This window comes from Actinia tenebrosa, unplaced genomic scaffold (assembly GCF_029948245.1).
Source record: "Actinia tenebrosa isolate PJP-AT-01 unplaced genomic scaffold, QUT_ActTen_1.0 PGA_scaffold2__45_contigs__length_23673736, whole genome shotgun sequence".
NCBI lineage: Eukaryota > Metazoa > Cnidaria > Anthozoa > Actiniaria > Actiniidae > Actinia > Actinia tenebrosa.
In genome coordinates, this window is record NW_028292579.1 from 2,711,857 (window position 1) to 2,728,238 (window position 16,382).

Here is a 16,382-nt window from a genome sequence, read left to right on the forward strand (position 1 = left end):
CTGTATTCATAAAACAAAAGTTTGTTTTGTTGAACACAGGGACAGAAAGGTTCCTTTAAGCTACACGTCAGGGGTTAATCCAGCTTTTAAAATGAATAGTGCCAGCCCCCGATCACACCCTGATTAGGGGGTTAGGGGGTCCTCCTCAGAGAAAATTTGGAATTTAGTAGCTCTCTAAGTGCCATTTCCTGCATTTTCAGAGAATTTAATTACTCAACAGTCCAAAATAGGCAGGTAACATAACAATAAAAGTTCACAGCTTCCTGATCCCCAATTATAGTCACAATATTGTGTGATTTCTTATGTATTAATTAGAGAGGAAGCAGGTTCAATCATACAAAAAAGACTACTGATGTAAAAAACTGACAATATAAGACAACTTGCTTATGGGTTGCCTTACAAAATGTCAGCCATTCTCATTCTTCTAGGGTGCATTTGGACAAACAGTTCAATCACTTGATCTAAGTTGATATGCTTGTACCTGTGGACATACATCGGGGCAAGTCCATTCAATCTATCTTGTGTCATGTTATTTCTAAGATATGTTTTTATGTATCTGAGAGTTGAGATGGACCGTTCACATGTAGCTGAGGAAATTGGAACAGTGGCAAGAAGTTGCAATATTGTGAAGATATTACAAAAGGCTTGCTGGTCAAGAACTGCCAATGCCTCTGTCTGGAATATCAGCTACTCTACCTCCGTTCTGTTGATCTCTCCACAGCCTTTCCCACATAACCCGTTCTGCCTCTGCCTCTGCCTGCTATAGTAATTACAAAATTCTCTTACATTAGCCTTCCATGAGGCTAGATTTTCAAGCATTACAGATGAGGTGAAAAGTCATTTGTAGCAGCTGTACACCTCGTCTTGAAAACGCCTTTCAATGTGCTGAGAACAATGGACTAGAAAAGCTGTAGTAAGATTTATCCTGTATGCTTCAGGAGTGGGTGCTGGCGCATTGGCCCTAGGCATACATGGTTGAACTCCAATGCTGGCTGCAAGTGTGACAGCTCCTTCACACAGAATATGATGCCTTGCATCAATGTCGCTTTGCATATCTGCTAAAGCACGCTTTCGTATAGACATTTCCTCTTTCGCCTTAACAAGATCGATTTTTTTCTTCTTTGTAATTTAAGAGTCAATGGTCTGGTCAAATCAATAATATGCCTGAAAACAGCAATGGCAACAATAAATTGGAAAGTAATAGCATTTAACAATGACTGAGCATCATTTCTGCTGTTGATGTTCCAATTCCCATCCCCAACCCTGTTCACTGAAATGTCCTCAAGTGCTGAGGCCAACGGCAACAGCATCTCCACAATCCTGTCCATTCCATCAGTCCTTGCCACTCATCTGGTTCTGCATACATCTATTAGAACATGATGGTTGTTGTCAGGGAGCAGTTCCTTTATTTTCTCAACCAGGAGTTGCTGACGCTTTGGCGAATTGTTGAAAAACTCTGATAGCTTCCTTACAGTTGCCATCATGTTTTTCACTAGCTGTAATGAACAGCTATCGGCAACACAAAGATTAAGTCCATGACTCATACAATGTACATAAACAGCTTTTCCGTTTTCATTTGTTATCAAGGTAGAAGCTCCATTAAGCCGACCGCCATATTTCCTGCTCCATCATAGCATTGTCCGCGGCAATCGTTCATAGACAACCCGAAATCGGTTACTGCATTGTCTATCATTTCTTTGATTGGGAAAAATCAAACTAAAACTAGAGCTATGTACAAACGTGTTGAAAAAAAAGGAAGTAAATTAAACGATGATTTACGTTCACGACTTTCAAACATCTCCCCCGTATTGATGTTACCCGAGAGTGAAGAACAATCAGACGAAGAAACAGCCTTTACAAGCACTGAAGCCTAGACACCGTGGGTGTATGCACAGATAAAAAGGTGAAGTCTAGTTTAAATTTGAATTGCAAAACAACAAGGAAGAACGCTACTTCTTTTCACTTGCAAAGAAGACGACTACTTGAAAGAGGGCATACAACACCATGGGTTTGGACAATGGGCGGCTATATTAAAGGACCCTAGATACGAGTTTCAGAACGGTCGAAAAGCCAACTCTTTATTGAACACAGCTGTGCGAAAGTTTAAACAGCAAAAATATATATATATATCCATCTTATCGATAGCAAAATTGATATCTCACTCATTGATTTATAACAACATATTTTATTCATTGATTATTATTATTGTTCAGTCCGATATTATTCAGTCTTGACTTGAATACTCAGGGATTGTGCTTTTGCGCTGTTCGAGTGGCTGCTGCTGATCGTCACTTGTCGAGGAATTAACTTTTCTCTTTCGATGGATTAGGAATTCCTCAACTGGTTTTAAACAACTTTGACTTGCATCTGCGTTCTGCTCACTTTCTGGAGTGTCAAAGAGATTGGAGCTATCTTGTGGTGCTTGTACAATGGGCAATGGCTCATAGATTGTTTTGACCAAATATTGATGACGTCTCTGCAAGAGGCCCATCTCCACGCACAAGATTTTCCGTTCTTGAGGAGCCTCGTTTAGGTTTAGAACACCCAGATTAGTGTAATGTGTCTTCAATTTCTCGCTCAATATGTCTCTGAGACTTTTCAGCGCAGCTCTTTGTATAACACTTGTTATGTATTCGTTGTTGAGCTTCTGGACACAGCCGTGCATCTCGTGTTCTATATTGTGTATCAAAGGATTTTCGAAGACTTCTCTCACTTTCCTTTTTCCTCTTTCTCATTTGCTTCCAGCAATGCCTGGTGAATGGTGGCCAACTCGTTGGTGATAACCAGGGGCATAGGCTCACGATCATTTCACGGAAGCAACGCCACGCCTTCTTTTGACACTCCTTAAAAAAACATACAGAAACAATTCAATACCTGAAGGAGGTAGTTCATTTGCCGAAAGCGTAAAGAACCAGGTGCGCACTGCCTTCTTCTTAAGGCTCACAAGTTTTGCTCTTTCTGGTCTCCAACTTGTTCGTCATCCTCTCTGTGCTGGGTTTCTCGAAGACCATCGTCAGGTTCTTCTTGACAGCAATTCTGTTAACGCTAAGGCCTTGAGCTCCTCTTTTTCAACTTCCTTTAGAGTGTCCTTCAACGTCTGTGCCATCATCATCTTGTCTCACTACCACTTTTTTCACTTTCTTGCAATCGAGCTTTTGAAGCCGCCCACACTATGCAGCCCATTGGGTGTTTTCACAGCCATTCAGCGGAATTCTTTTTTGGATTTTGCAGGCTTTTGTAAGTATAAGTTCTAATGCGGCGATCCATGGCGGCCTGGTCTTCTTCTGACTCAAATTCCAACTTCTTTGCGAGGTGATTATCATCGGACAACGCTTTATGAATTATTTGGTGGTTTGATACTTTGTGCTCTGCGCGGCATAGCCCCCTTGGATAGGTATCTTTCAGTCATCAATGTCCAGCGTGTTGGGAGTCGCCTCGTCTATGAAGACCACCTTCGTGTTCTTGGTATTCATTGCCTTGTTAAACACCCGCTGCTTTGTGATAGTGGCAATGTTGCTGTAATGTATGATGCCCAAGATAGGCAAGAACAGACTGGTCTTTCCACTGTTCGTTCCTCCTATTAGCTGGAAGCTAGAGGTATGTGTGGGGACTCTGAAGCACTCGGCTTTCTTTACACGGTACGATGAGCTACGTAGGTGGGTACCAACAAACTTTTTTTATGTTGCAGAACGGAGGATCCATCGACACGACTATGCAGCGGTCTCTGGCACGAGATTTGTTTCTGTCAGAGTGCAGGTAGACGTCACCGACAGCAATGGTGATGACAGCTTGTGGCAGGATTGAGGGAGCTTTTGACTGTTCGCTGAAGGGGTGGTTCTTCAAATGCTGTTGGTGCTGACCTGTCAGTAGGCTATCATCGCTGAGGGGTATCTGTGCGTTGGTGAACTGGTACCTCTGAGTCCACATTTCCCGTAAGGATAAGACACGTGAACGTATGCGCGAGTTGAATGTTGCAGTAGCAACGGCAAGGTCTAAGTCCATCACAGTGCCGCCTAGGGGGTCTTGGCGAAGCAAGTCGAACTGGGTTTTTGTTGGGTACTTAAGCATGCCCCAACTTAAGTTTGATCCTGTACTGCTGTAGGAGCTTGTCTTCTACTAAAGCTTTGAGCCCAGGAGATGGGTCAGTTCGTATTACGGCATGTGGACCATCCATAGGGCGTAGTTGAATGCACAACTGCATAAGGCCGTCTTGTAGGGAGGTGTGGCGTTCATCTTTGAGTAGAAGAGTGACCGTATACGAGGTAATGGTCTCGCGTAATAGAAGTACGTGTTGACGCGACGTCTAGATGACATCTACAGCAAATGATTGGCTTACAGCATCAGGTGGTGGTGACGTTAACTGTTCGACGATCACGCTGGGGGACTGGTGTAAGGCAGCGCATGTGTGGCATCCACTCGTTACACGCTCAATAGATTTATCCATATCCAAAGCAAACAGATAGCGTCTTGCGACCATCTTGAGCTGGTGACACGTGGGATGGTTAAGTTGCATATGGAGTGCAGTAAGTAACCCATCTATAGCCTGTCGTGGTACTGACGATGCATTCTCTGGTTGGTGCTAAGGGCTCATTCCGCTTGATGACGAGTAGACCGTCTGATGCAACAGTTGCAACGTTAAGGTAACGTTTGACATCTGTGATATTGTTGAGTTTCTTTGACGGTCGTGTACCTTGGATAAGATGAGCATGAGTACGTCGCATATCAGGGCATTTTGGTCTGCCATCAATTGACGTTGCCATTACTTCTTTTTAGAAGGCTTGTTTGATCCATTCCCGACCGGTTACATGTTTGGGGAGCTGAGATATCACCTCTTCAGTGATCACTGTATACATGAAGGCTACTGGATCTTCAAAGCTCATTATCTTTTGGAGAAAAATGAGTACAATATGTATGATTGTAATGAAATGCATTATACCTGATGGACGTATAATTCTTCATTTGTACAGGCATTGATGATTGCGCCGAGCTTGATTGCACGCCAATCTGCATCTTTGTGCTTGGAGCACAAGGCGGAAACTGCGCAAAAGAAACAGTTCACATCGCCTTGCACCTTAACTGGCTCGTAACCCTCTTCAAGCATGTTATCCGGTGCGCAGTGACTGCACCATATAAGAAAGTGTGCATGGAGATTTTTTAAACATCCATTCTATTGTGGTGCGAAATTTATACTCAAATGGCGTACACATATAATGTGATTGATACTAACCTCGTTTCCACAAGATCATCTTTTACTTTTGAGTGAATTTTCAAGGCGTGATAAGGCACAATCTCTTGAGAGAGGATTTTACAGCATTCTGAAAAGGAATTCCAGTCCTCAAGGGAGTGAAGGAACTTCAGAATCGGATTACATCCCTCGTCGCAGAATGATTCGACCTTAAAAGGACAATGAGTACGACAACATCATGAATAATAACAACAGAAGAAAAAAAAACTAACCAAAACAGATAGATAGATATCAAGACTTGGATTAACAGAGGAAGTGCAAGGAGGCAATGAACGGAGAAACCAAAGGGGAAAATATTTGAAAGATCAACATCCATGTAATGTAGAAAGAGTATCACATTATTAGACACTGCTTACCGGATCAACTTTTAGGACAAAAAGGAAGAGGTGCAAAATGATTTGGAACTAATGTGTGACTGGATAGATTGCACCACAGAATATTCACCGGCATTAGTTCTTCTCAGTCTCCAAGGATTTACATCACTATTGTAGATGTCGTATCCATGTCCCATGCAGTGCGTTTTAATGGGCACACCAAGGAAATTGCTGCCATTTGGACTTGTAGCAAGCCCGTAAAATAATTTAGCATTAAACGCTGATAGAAGAACACAAAAGTGCGAGATAAGAATAATTGGTATTCGTAGCTTACCGGAGTATCTGCCATCAATTGACGTTGCCATTACTTTCTTTTGGAAGGCTTGCTTGATCCATTCCCGACCGGTTATATGTTTGGGGAGCTGAGATATCACCTCTTCAGTGGTCACTGTATACATGAAGGCTACTGGATCTTCAAAGCTCATTATCTTTTGGAGAAAAATGAAAAATGAGTACAATATGTATGATTGTAATGAAATGCATTATACCTAATGGACGTATAATTCTTCATTTGTAAAGGCATCGATGATTGCGCCGAGCTTGATTGCACGCCAATCTGCTTCTTTGTGCTTGGAGCACAATGTGGAAACTGCGCGAAAGAAACAGTTCACATCGCCTCGCACCTTAACTGGCTCGTAACCCTCTTCCAGCAAGTTATCCGGTACGCAGTGACGGCATCTTATAAGAAAAGGTATATGGAGATAATATAGACATCCATTCTATTGTGGTGTGAAAGTGATACTCAAATGGCGTAGACATGTAATGTGATACTAACCTTGTTTCCACAAGATCATCCTTTACTTTTGAGTGAATTTTCAAGGCGTGATAAGTAACAATCTCTTAAGAGAGGATTTTACAGCAGTCTGAAAAGAAATTCCAGTCCTCGAGGGAGTGAAGGAACTTCAGAATCGGATTACATCCCTCGTCGCAGAATGATTCGACCTTAAAAGGACAATAAAAACAACAACATGAATAATAACAACAGAAGAAAAAACTAACCCAAACAGATTGATAGATATCAAGACTTGGAATAAACTGTTCAGCTATATCAACTTTTAAAAAGTAACAGCGAATTCTCGCAATCTGATTGGCTGACAGCTACAATCAATAAGAGGACAGACACAGAGAATGACGAGTCGCTCGCGTGCTAAGCCGGTCACGTTATTGAACATAGATGACGTCTTCAAATGTTCAAAACTTTACAGTACGTGAAACCACTGGCTGCGCTCGTGGCTCCACTTGAGGTTTGAACATTTTAAGAAGTCATATATGATCAGGACAATCAATAGCCATCTATGAGCGATTTATTAAATTGATGGATTGTTTGTGCATTAACATGAAAAACTTGTTCTAATATAGTCTGCAGTTTAATTATGTGCTTCTTTTCGGACAGTGATGACGGATCAGGAACCGTTGTAGACTGAGTTACAGGATTCGTTGTGTCAGGTGCGGGAACCGTTGTAGACTGAGTTACAGGATCCGTTGTCTCAGATGTGGGATCCGTTGGAGACTGAGAAATCGGGTCAGGAGCTGATTCACCTGCTGTAAGACCTGCTGGCAGCAAACATACAATAAAACGATGATATAGTCAGAATCTCTTCCAAACAAACGTCAAACAAACCGAAACTGAAATAATCTGTTATTGTTATTCGCCTTATTATGCTTTATCGTACCCAAGAAGTAATATATTTCTGGGATTTCGGACATCTTATTTAGTAAAGATCGCAAAGATTCTGGAAATTCATGAGTATGACAACGATTGTGATGAGTTCCACAGTTATAGTGTGGGACACAGAAATATAAGAAACGACGACGAAAAATAGCGCCTCCTTATTATGATTATTATAGCATGTATCAATCCTTAAACATACCGCCAGCGAGGGAGTAACAGATATCATATGCTGCGAGAATCGAGTTTAATTCAGACAACCTCATCCTTAGTTTTCCGTTATTGGAATCTCGGAATCTGATTCCCCGTGGCCACCAACAAGGAACGCCATCTTTTCTATTCCACTGAGCGCGTTTTTTATCTATGATTGGGATAATTAAATTAAAACAAGTCAGATGTAAAGTTGGCTGAAAAAAAGAAATATTACATAATGAAGTAGCTTTGTTTGCCCTCCTCACGTAAAATGCTTTGATCTTAGGGAGAGACAACTCTTAAAAATTGTGAAAAAAAACCCCGAAAAAGTTGTTGGGATGCATTATTTTCTGCATATAGTTAATCTGATTCGCATCGTTTTGTTCTAATTGCTCTATTTCATTTTGACATCATCAAAACACTCTTCCATTTTAACGCTAAGAATAGTGGTAACCAGAGGGGAAGAAACAAAAGGCATATAACCATGGTAACATCGACGTCTTATCTTGGTTATGAGGGATCAAAATGCCAATCCATGTAAGGGAACCATGGTTACATGGCTTGATATTTCGGTGCCTCATAACCAAGATATAGATATACAAGGTACCATGGCTATATCTTGGTTATGGCCTTATGGTTATGGTACAGATCTTCTTTTCGGTGTAACGAACGATTTGAGAGTCATTATGAAATAGGACAATTATCAGGCTGCAGCAATAAATCTTGTAAAATGTACTTACGATTTTGTGTGACCAGTGCAACAAGTAATTCCCGTTTGTCACAAACATTTAGTCTCTTCCAATTATGCTCAAGTTCGATTTGAAACTCTCTCTCTCCGTCTCCCTCCTGTTCCTTGGTATTCTCGTTCTCTTGCTCTGTGGAATGGATCCGGTGAGTTTAGCAATGTTGTAAGCAAAAAACAATCATTAAATAATGAATAATAATAATATTAATAATAATAATTATTATTATTATTAAAATAACAATAAGTGGTGATAACAGTAGTAACGGTAACGGTTACAGTAACCAAATAATCACTCACCGCACTGGGACTGAAATTGATTAGCTGCCTCCATAAAGGCATACACGACGAACTCATTCTAACCAAAGCTTTCCATGTGTGACGGACCTCGTTATTCAAAATAATTAGAGAAAACTTAACATATTTGTACACAATGAACACAAATAACACTTATGAAACTGAAAAGGAATATAAATTCTCACCTACCAGAAAAATTGCATTTGGCATTGGAATAAGCGAGGAATGCCATTTGGCAGTGGGTTTTTTCGTGTCCACCTGCTTATCTATATGTTATTTTTCAGTTGCAGAAGAAATTGTAAAAAGATATTGAATAGAAACATTAAAATTGGTCAAAGTATTAAACATACTTACAGTTTTAGATTTATGGGATGCAAGGGAAAGCGTTATTACAAAGTTTCTGAAAAGCTGGTTAGTTAGGGTACCATGGGTAGCAGAATCTGTTCCCACTACTGCATTATTGACAACAAAAATGTAGTCAGAGATTTTTGACTATATGCAAAGGCTTTCTCCAGTTGAGGAGCAGTTCTTGAGGGGTGTTTCCCCCGCAATACAAATTATCAGCGACCTTCACCACGGATCCCTCAGGCAAGAGGGGGCCAAGTACATGGCACATCAGCTGCTTTAGGGCTGTTTCTGACTCAGGCATACCCATTGCGGATCGTTTATAGACACGTACACCTTTGAAGGGGGTGGCCACGCCACAGTACTTCACAGACTCTTTGGCTAGAGGGATTTGGTGGAAGGCACTGGATCAGTCTTGATAAGGTGTTTCCACTGGGCAATATGTTGTAAGGTGGTGTCGACATCAGGAAGTAAGGAAGGCTGTGGATTGCTGTAGCGGCCTACATCAGCAAAGGCTGTCACAAGGCAGTGATCTCCGTTGGGCTTTTTGACAAGGAATGAAGGGTTAAGGTATTCGATTGTGACTCCAACTTCCTCCGGTTTTCCAAAAACACCGAGTTCTTGGAGTTGTTCGAATTTTTTCTGAAATTGGATAAGTTTGCCACGATTGTATTGGGGAAGACCACCTTTGGACCCATGTTTACTTTGGATTGGAACGGACCAGCTGCACCGTTGTAACCCTCAAAGTTTGGGTCAAGACAGAATTATATTCCTTGAGTATGGACTGAAACTCAGCCTGTATGTCCAGTGGCAGTAGATTGTCAGGGTCATTCTGAACGGCGGCAGAGTGGTTCTTACTACCAGGGGTCGTCTGTGTTGGTTGTGTGGGCTGTGTACTCACGAACCTTAAGGCTCGGGTCAAGCTTTCAAAATGACCCCCAGCGAAGCTCATTCGTTGCTACATGTAACTAAGGGAGCCAGACGACAAACTGCACGAAGTAGTTTTGGATCAACCACTGTCTTCAAGATATTATAAATACAGCAGGTAAAGGCTGGTTTTCACTAGGCATAAGCACAAGCATAAGCTAGTGAGGACAGTCCGAAATAAGCATAAGCACTTACGCATGCGCACTAAAGAAAAATTAGTACGAGAGGGAATGGGAACCAGAGTGAAAGTCAAAACAAAATGGACGACGAGGAGATTTTTCTATACCTCTATAATATTAGTCCACCTTTTTCGAACTTTTACGCACTGTAATTTCTTCTTATCCCTCGTGTAACGATTGCGAAGGTTCTTAAATGCATTTTCGACATCTTTCCCTATCAAAACATTGATGGTTAATTCATGATATTAAGCTTAAAACTTCGTAAACTGAAGGATGCAAAATCACTAGAACAAAACAAAAGCTTTTGCAGTTTACCTGAAGCAAATCCAACCGAGGTGGCAACGTCACTCCATGCAAGATCATTTTTGTTTCGATCTTTAAAATCCCTCAAGGATTTATCAAAAAGAATAGGAAATCCACGTACAGCTTCTGCTAGTTTTTCGTCAATGAGCACAACACTCTCTTCGTCCGCCATTTTGTTTCTCACGTTAAGCCTGGTTGGTACCCAGTGTTCTGTGATTGGTTTAATACCTTCGCTTGTGCTTCTGCTTGTGCTTATGTTTCTCCTATTTTCACTTGACATAATGACAAGCATAAGCATAAGAAAAACGAACATGTTGGTTTTCTTGTGTTTGTGCTTATGCTTGGCTTATGCTTGTGCTTATGCTTATGCTTATGCCTATTGAAGACCAGCCTTAAGAGTGAAATTTATTACGTCAAATAATTACTATTTAATGATTTTTCATTGGATTTTTTTTTTATCGAAGCTATTAAAACTAGTAACGGTAAACATCATATTTTGAAAAGTAAGGACTCAAAGAAACTTTGTGGTTATATCTTTGTTTTCGTATTTTGTCCGAAATAATTGAGGAATAAAGAAACTCTTAATATGTTTTGTATAAATGAATACACACTTAAGGTGTCTGCCTACTTTTGGAAATTGATTTAAGCTTTTCTTAAAACTTCGATTTTCCGAATTGAAAATTTAATGCTGATTCCAAATCTGGAAAATCAGCATTTAATGGGAGCCTACGCACGAGCTTTTGGAGTAAAAATTGCGCCACCGGAAGTGATTAGAAAAAAAATGAAGATTCATAAGATAATAGTTATTTGCAGACTATATAATTGCACGAACGAATGCTAGTCAATCCTTCTACAATAATACATGGATATTTTCGACAAAAAGACAGAGAGATACATTGATTTGTCATATTTTGTAGTTTCGGTGCTCTTAAAAAATCTCATAAAGTCGAACAAAAATCCCTACAAAAATCTATTTTTTTAACGTGTTCCTGATTTAAACTTTTCCTAAAATGTTGATATAACCTTGATTTTTAGGAGTTTTTTCGAATGAGCTATCAAAAAATATAGTCCCGTGCAAAATTTGAGGGTTTTGCCCTGTTGAAGCTCAAAACGCGTATGATTCTTCAATAAAATCTTGTAGATTTTTCAGCGGTTTTTGAGCGCGCGCACATCGTGGGCTCAAATCGAACGTTCAAAAGTAGGCAGCCACCTTAAAAAGCTAATTGCTGCAAAATCTAAAACGTATCGTAGAACGTACGATGGAGCAGCTATCACTTCTGTCCCGTTTTGTGCTTTCAAATACCCTTACAGATCGATTATGTACCTGGATATAACCACATTTTACATCCTATAAATATGCTAAATTTCAAAAGTACTATGAATTTTCAATAAAATGGATATTTAAATGTGAGCTTTATGAGCTATCTATTTTAAATTGTTAATAGTTTATGTGCCATTCTTGCAAAAGACTTTCACAGTATTTGAGTTGTTTGAGATATTTTGCAGCAGTTTTATCAGTTTTCATATCCTGCGAAGTTGGAAGGGCATAGCGTTCCGCAAAGTATTGTTTCTCCCACTCTGAAACACATGTTTTTAACTTGCTTTGAATGGCTAAAACCTTTGTTTGTATTGCTGCTAACTTAGATTTGTAAGTCTCAATTGTATAGTTGTCTCTAAGATGTATTTTGACTAATGCACGTGCAGAATCTAAATAATGATGATGATGATGATGACGATGCTTATGCTGACATTCTGACATTTTTACTGACATCTGTGCAAGTTTGCTGACATAATTACATATTTGGTGACGTGTACAATTTTGCGGACATTTTGACATGGAGTGAGAAAAAGGTGCTAGCTTAGTCCTTCCTCACTATAAATTTGCATGATGGCAGGTTTTCGAAATCATATATGAGCGATCTATGAGCGATTTTTTAAATTGATGGATTGTTTGTGCATTAACATGAAAAACGTGTTGTAATATAGTCTGCAGTTTAATTATGTGCTTCTTTTCGGACAGTGATGACGGATCAGGAACCGTTGTAGACTGATTAACAGGATTCGTTGAGTCAGGTGCGGGAACCGTTGTAGACTGAGTTACAGGATTCGTTGTGTCAGGTGCGGGAACCGTTGTAGACTGAGTCACAGGATCCGTTGTCTCAGGTGCGGGATCCATTGGAGACTGAGAAATCGGGTCAGGAGCTGATTCACCTGCTGTAAGACCTGCTGGCAGCAAACATACAATAAAAACGATGATATAGTCAGAATCTCTTCCAAACAAACGTCAAACAAACCGAAACTGAAATAAGCTGTTATTGTTATTCGCCTTATTATGCTTTATCGTACCCAAGAAGTAATATATTTCTGGGATTTCGGACATCTTATTTAGTAAAGATCGCAAAGATTCTGGAAATTCATGAGTATGACAACGATTGTGATGAGTTCCACAGTTATAGTGTGGGACACAGAAATATAAGAAACGACGACGACAAATTGCACTTCCTTATTATGATTATTATAGCATGTATCAATCCTTAAACATACCGCCAGCGAGGGAGTAACAGATATCATATGCTGCGAGAATCGAGTTTAATTCAGACAACCTCATCCTTAGTTTTCCGTTATTGGAATCTCGGAATCTGATTCCCCGTGGCCACCAACAAGGAACGCCATCTTTTCTATTCCACTGAGCGCGTTTTTTATCTATGATTGGGATAATTAAATTAAAACAAGTCAGATGTAAAGTTGGCTGAAAAAAAGAAATATTACGTTATGAAGTAGCTTTGTTTGCCTTCCTCACGTAAAATGCTTTGATCTTAGGAAGAGAAAAAAAACCCCGAAAAAGTTGTTGGGATGCATTATTTTCTGCATATAGTTAATCTGATTCGCATCGTTTTGTTCTAATTGCTCTATTTCATTTTGACATCATCAAAACAGTCTTCCATTTTAACGCTAAGAATAGTGGTAACCAGAGGGGAAAGGACCAAAAGGCATATAACCATGGTAACATCGACGTCTGATCTTGGTTATGAGGGATCAAAATGCCAATCCATGTAAGGGAACCATGGTTACATGGCTTGATATTTCGGTGCCTCATAACCAAGATATAGATAATAATAATAATAAATAATCTTTATTGAGGTTATCGCTGTCACCATAAGGTGATTTACAAGAGAGACCTGTAATATAGATATACTAGATATACAAGGGTACCATGGCCATGGAGACACCGAGAAGTGAAGCCATATAATAATGGTTCCCTTGTATCCCTGTCTTGGTCAAATTTGTTTGAGACGTGAGAAGTGAAAACAACTAAATATGAACAGATCTATTGGTATAATATTGGTACAGATCTTCTTTTCGGTGTAACGAACGATTTGAGAGTCATTATGAAATAGGACAATTATCAGGCTTCAGCAATAAATCTAGTAAAATGTACTTACAATTTTGTGTGACCAGTGCAACGAGTAATTCCCGTTTGTCACAAACATTTAGTCTCTTCCAATTATGCTCAAGTTCGATTTGAAACTCTCTCTCTCCGTCTCCCTCCTGTTCCTTGGTATTCTCGTTCTCTTGCTCTGTGGAATGGATCCGGTGAGTTTAGCAATGTTGTAAGCAAAAAACAATCATTAAATAATGAATAATAATAATATTAATAATAATAATTATTATTATTATTAAAATAACAATAAGTGGTGATAACAGTAGTAACGGTAACGGTTACAGTAACCAAATAATCACTCACCGCACTGGGACTGAAATTGATTAGCTGCCTCCATAAAGGCATACACGACGAACTCATTCTAACCAAAGCTTTCCATGTGTGACGGACCTCGTTATTCAAAATAATTAGATAGAGAAAACTTAACATATTTGTACACAATGAACACAAATAACACTTATGAAACTGTGAAAAGGAATATAAATTCTCACCTACCAGAAAAATTGCATTTGGCATTGGAATAAGCGAGGAATGCCATTTGGCAGTGGGTTTTTTCGTGCCACCTGCTTATCTATATGATATTTTTCAGATGCAGAAGAAATTGTAAAAAGATATTAAATACTGAAACATTAAAATTGGTCAAAGTATTAAACATACTTACAGTTTTAGATTTATGGGATGCAAGGGGATGCAAGGGAAAGCGTTATTACAAAGTTTCTGAAAAGCTGGTTAGTTAGGGTACCATGGGTAGCAGAATCTGTTCCCACTACTGCATTATTGACAACAAAAATGTAGTCAGAGATTTTTGACTATATATTTTATTGACATCAACTGATTCTTCAGACTTTAAAAAAATACCAATATATTGGCTTGGTGTCTTGCATTGCCTGGGGTCCAATTGTAAAATACTGTTTGTGATATATGAACAAATGACTTTTTGATTTACCTTATTTTGTATATTTCTAAAGCTGCGTCTGTCGTATTGACTTCTTAGTTTAAGATCCCTTATGTAAACACTCTGGGGGAAAATTTACAAAAATAACTTAATAAACAAAACTTTTTTGGGTTATATTTTTAGATTATAAATATTCCATTAACATAAAAAAATTGTGTGGTTCCGAAAAAACAGAAATTTCCAAAGGTTGGAGGAGGTCGGAGAAGGGGTGGGGAGATCTGAGGAAAATACAATACAAAGTTAGAAGGAAAGAAAATTGGAAATACCAGAGGTGTGGGGGATTTTTTAAAGAAATTGTAGGGTGCATATATGGCTATCCGACAGATAAATATCAGAAGAAATGAAGAGTTTGCTCGTTGCCATGATTGATTGCCCAAACAATCCATTCGAACGCATTGGGGTCTTTGTTTGGAAGGCTCTTGAAGTGATACGTGTTTAAACGTGCGTCCATTCCATCTTAATTTCCTGTAAGAAATTTCAGCTTCTTTTGACATTTCAACAACATGGGGCAGCGGTTCACAAAGCCTTTAGCACTAGAAAACTTGCGGTCATGGGCCGTCCACCCACCCTGCGTCAACAATTTCCAGTCGTCTATATCAATAAGATTGACCGTGGCCTCGTCTATGAATATCACATCCGTCTCTTATTAAAGGACTTTTGCTTGGTGACACGTGCAATCTTCGAGGGTGGAACGATGCCAAATATGGGTGCAAATGGACTGGTTTTCCCACTGTTGGCCTCTCCTACTAGGCAGGGCACCTGTTAAAAAATATCAAAAAAGTTATTTAGCGATCGCTTATCACCATACTCTCACACTGCCATTTAAGTCCGATCTTAAGATATGCACTTGTTATGACACCCAGATTAAAAATGAATATATAAATAAACAAAACTTGGCACACCTTTTCTTTGTGGCGTTTCTTGGAATTGTAGCAAATTGAGGAAGTCGTTACAAAAGAAGTGGATCTCTTCTGGACTTAAGCTGTTTTCTAAGATCTCTTGGAAAATTTGGCATCTGGTGTTGCTTGGTGGTCGTATTCAAAGTAAGCCCTTGGACTAATAATACGTACTTGTTCGTTGGGAATGGGGCGATGGACGAATTTACGCTGGGAAAAGCTCAAAGTCTCCATCGCTCTTTGCGGTAGCTTCAAAAGCATCCAAAGCGATGTGTAATCCCGCACGCACCATCTCATCAACAACATCTTTCATTTCTTTTTCGTAATGTTTGTTCGCTACGTCAAATCTTAGCACTTGTTCCCTAAATCCTCTTTGGCATCTTCAAGCAGAGTCCTCTCATTAGTCATGTCAAGGTCCTGCATGGCTTCTTCAAAACGCGTTTAAAAGAAAACATTCACAATGTCTCCTAGGTATCTGGAACTGTGATCTTTGACGACTGTGCACAATAGGCGACTTGCACTAAGAAATCACGTGACTTCTTGAATGGTATATATGCGCGCTATGTAAACAAACATCAAGATGGCCGCCGTCTCACCGGAAGGCGACACAAACAGGTTAGTACAACCACTTAGACGCAACTTTTTAGCTTTTTTCTACCAAATATTGGTACCCATGGAGTCTTCAAGCATATTTTGCTTTTCGATTGGTCCGAAAGAGAAATTCTTACGGTAATTTTTTTACCAAATCCAAAGCCGCTTCCTGTTTGTTATCGCAACTTTTTTTCGTTTGACCTTGGACTTGCTTTTAAACGGTTT

At 39.6% G+C, this 16,382-nt stretch overlaps 1 pseudogene; it reads right to left on the reverse strand.

Moving 5' to 3' along the window:
- Positions 1-3,108: 3,108 nt before the first annotated feature.
- On the reverse strand, positions 3,109-15,800 carry LOC148909002 (uncharacterized; annotated as a pseudogene).
- Positions 15,801-16,382: the final 582 nt, after the last annotated feature.